This window comes from Macrobrachium nipponense, chromosome 6 (assembly GCF_015104395.2).
Source record: "Macrobrachium nipponense isolate FS-2020 chromosome 6, ASM1510439v2, whole genome shotgun sequence".
Lineage (NCBI taxonomy): Eukaryota > Metazoa > Arthropoda > Malacostraca > Decapoda > Palaemonidae > Macrobrachium > Macrobrachium nipponense.
The window spans coordinates 70370087-70374477 of NC_061108.1; positions in this window are offsets into that span (position 1 = coordinate 70370087).

Genomic DNA, 4391 nt, shown 5'->3' on the forward strand with positions numbered 1-4391 from the left:
AATTGATTTCAAGAAAAAAAATGTCTTGCAGTTTCGTTCCTGTTAAAATCCTCTAGATATTCACAGAAAAAAAACTAAATGCATATGAAGGCTTTAAAAAGGTGCTATTTTACCTTGCAAATTAGAGAAAAATTGGAATTGCTTGTGCAATAATGAATGGGCGTTCAATATTCCCGACAGACTTGTGTTTATGATATGAACATGAATATCAAAAGCATTTATGTTTCCTTTCACGCGAAAGTTACGCGGTTTGTGCCCCCAAAGCAAGTCCCCAAAGCAAGCAGCATAGACGCTTTTATCAAAACGAACACTTCAGGTCCATAGGCGTTCACACATCTGTAGGGCTCATTGTAACATCTTGCCCAAACAATTTGCAGCGCCTCAGCGGGGTGGTTGGTATGGTATTAGCGTCCCACCTCGGTGGTCGCGGGTTCGATTCTCGGCCATTCCATTGAGGAGTGAGAGATGTGTATTTCTGGTGATAGAAGTTCACTCTCGACGTGGTTCGGAAGTCACGCAAAGCCGTTGGTCCCGTTGCCGAATAACCACTGGTTCCATGCAAAGTAAAGGCACTAGACAAACAAACAAAACACAAACAATTTGCGGGTGAACTATTTCTATTATTTTGGTTGATGAAGCCTATTCACACGGAACAAGCACACCAAAGGGGCCATTGACTTGAAATTCAAGCTTCCAAAGAATGTTGGTTTCAACCTCCACCCACACTGCCGTAGCAACTGATCATGATACAGATACAGTGATTTTTCATCGCCCTTGGGGAGACGTGAACCCGCAACATCTGAGTAGCATGCCACGACACTGACCACTATATCAGCGGACCAGCTGTCTGTTTTACTTTCTTTTACTTGAATAATGTGATTCCATTTCTTTTCTTGTAAATCACCAGTGAGCTTTCTTTCATATCACTGATGTCTGGTCGTCTTCTCTGTCGGGAGCCAGGGAATCATTTGGCATCACTATAGATACATTTGTCGGTAGATCTAGGTCATAACTCCGCGTCGGGTATTTCTTCGGAAATTACAGTTTCCTATAGTATTTGGGTTGCTTATCAAGAATTTAACGTTACTTTTGGGGAGCCGACTGTAATTAACCCCCGCCCCCCGCCGGGGCTATAGTAGATTCACATCAACCGTGCATTTGACGTCTAGGCCAGTCCCTTACGGGCTGAAAGCTCTCAGTCTCTCGAGAGAGTTCACATAGGCAGGATGTATGCTCTACCTCTCCTGAAAGAGGAGAGGTGGAACATACATCCTGCCTATGTGAATTCTCTCGTGAGACTGAGAGTTTCTAGCCCTCTCATTGGCTTATCAACAGCCAATCAAGAGCGTCGTAAGGGACTGTCCTAGACGTCAAATGCACGGTTGATGTGAATCTACTAAAGTATTAAACACGGTGAAATACATTTGACGCCCCAATCCAATGTGGCTGTCGTATTCGCGGGACCGTTCCTTTTGCTGTCCGTGCGGAGGTATTGCCTAAATAAAGTTAAGTGTATCTTAGTTTAACCCAGACCACTGAGGTGATTAACAACTCTCCTAGGGCTGGCACAAAGGATTAGATTTTTTACGTGGCTAGGAACCAATTGGTTATCTAACAACGGGACTTACAGCGTTTTGTGGGATCCGATCCACATTATATCGAGAAATTAATATCTAATCACCAAAAATAAATTCCTCATTCCACGTTGGCAGAGCGGGGAATCGAACTCGGGACTTACGTAACCCACTCGTCCAATGAGGAACTAGTTATTGCGCCTAGAATTACCTATTTGTCAGTAAGGCATAAAATTTTGCTAATCAATTTTCTCTTTTAGGGCTCCACACCTCTAAGATATAGTTGTTATTGTTGTAGTTGTTGAAATAATCAGTAACTAAGGAAATTTTTGCTACTAATATTGATGTATTGAAAGAAAACTATGATCTATTTTTCATATCCATGGGGGGCCGGGGGTCACGTGACCAGGTGCACCCCCTTAAATCCGCCACTGCCTTCCATTGGTGGTTACACTGATGATTCAACCCTCCGTATTTCTTCTTCCTCTTCCTCATATGGAGTCGCCCTGGTGACTGGGAAATGATTTGAATGGAACCCTTATCTTGGTCAAATTCAGCGCCTCAGAAAGACAGTTTTTACTTATTTCGTTTCGTCTTTTCAATTAGTATTCTATCAACAAAGGCTGTGTACTATAGTTTTTCGTTTTTTTGCCTGTCTGTTATTTGTTGAAGATGTTAAGGTTTATAGATACTAAATAGTAGTCGCCGACGGGAACAGTTTAATTTGATCTGCAACAACTAGCAAGCGAATTTCTCTTTTCACTTGAGTAATGCAACTTCTCATCTTTGCTTTAAACAAATAGTCAGACAGGTTATATTGCAATAATTGCACAACAAATAGTTAAAATCTGGCGTCCAAACACGGCTGCGGCACTTTTCCCATTGTGTCTGAAACACAATGGTTAGCTTTTGAGACATGTAGTCACTAAATTTAGAAAAACGGAGTTTAAAACCACTCTATATCTCTGCTCTTCTCGTGCTCTTCCTCTCTCTATCTCTCTCTCTCTCTCTCTCTCTCTCTTTCAACACACACTATATATATTATATAATATATATATATATAATATATACTATATATATATATATACAGACATACATACATACATACACACACACACACACACACACACACACACACACACACATATATATATATATATATATATATATATATATATATATATATATATATATATATTTGGGATACGGTACTTTCGTCAAAAGCACTTTGGGCTAAGGAACTTTGGCCTAAGAACAACTTGGTCTAAAGACGATTTGGTCTAAAGATACTTTGGTCTAATGACGCTGTGGTCTAAGGTTATTTTGTACAAATGCCAATTTTGAAAAAAAAGTAAAAAATGGAAACACTAAAAGGTAACAAAATAGAAACACTACAAATTGTCAAATTTATTCATGTAATTATACATTAAAAAAATAATAGCAAAATAATTGTCGTATTTTATTTATGTAATTTTAATTGTAAAAAATACAAGATGCTTGAAAAACAGTTGTAAGGATTTAAAAAGAAACCATAACGTTGTCATTTCTGCTTAAGATAAGAAGACGGCTGGGACACTTTCGATCTTCACATCGCCAATACGTAGCAGTTTTGGCTGAATTATTCATCGTATAATAGTAACCATTATAGCAAAGTTTATCTTTCCTCGGATTGCTTTCACACATTGTAAAATACTTTCCATTTTGGGGTTTTAGAGGAAACTAAAATAAGAAGAAACAATAAATTTAAAAACTTGTAAACATTGAGATATACCTGAACGACTTAACGAGGAAACATTCGCAAACAAACAAGTCATTAAACCATAATAATAACTTCCTCATAGTGCTTTGTTAAGAGGAGTTATTAGCCAAAAGTGTCTTGAGAGAGAGACAATTACCTTTTAATTAAATTAATTTAGATCAAGGCGATAGTGCAGCTTAAAATTAGTTCTTAGCCGAAAGTGTCTTTAGACCAATGTATCTTTAGCCAAAAGTGTCTTTAGCCCAGAGTGTCTCAGACTAAAGTGGTTTATACTAAAGAATTTTAGACAAAAATCCTAGACCTATATATATATATATATATATATATATATATATATATATATATATATATATATATATATATATATATATATATACATATGTGTGTCTGTGTGTGTGTATGTATATATGTTACTATGAGCGTCCTTCTGACACTCGTGTATTTCCATTTTAACTCTTTCTCTCACCTGAGAGAAATAACTGAGGGAAATTTTGAGAAGTAATGCAAGGGAATTTTGAGAATGAGGAAGAATTTGAAATTCAAGGGAAATCAAAATAATTAAAATAACTGCTTCATGTTAAGAATAAAGTGATGCGAATCCTGTTGTTTTGAAAGCTGTGAGACATTTTGACTAAGCCTCTATTCCCATTGTTTCCCAACACCGGTTTGTAGATGGAAAACATGCCAAACCTCATTTTAACGACGTGTCAAAAGTGATTTGTCACTTGTCATCCCCATGTGATAGCTTCCGGCCGTAGGGCGATAACAACTCCGATCCCGAGAAGGGACGACAACACTTAAGGAAATGCCTCCCCCACCTCCCGCCCCTGCTTCTATTGTATTTCGGTCCCAAACCTAATTTCGCAGAAGTCAGTAACAGGTCGTAGCCCCTTCATTCGCTAGAATTCACACTATATGGTTAATATGGATGTCGAATCACTCTTTACTAATGTACCTGTTGAAGAAACAATTGAGGTTATTCTGAGCCGGATTTTTATCAACCCAGATACCATTTTTAACCATTTCAATATCACAGATTTTAAAATCTGTTAGAGCTT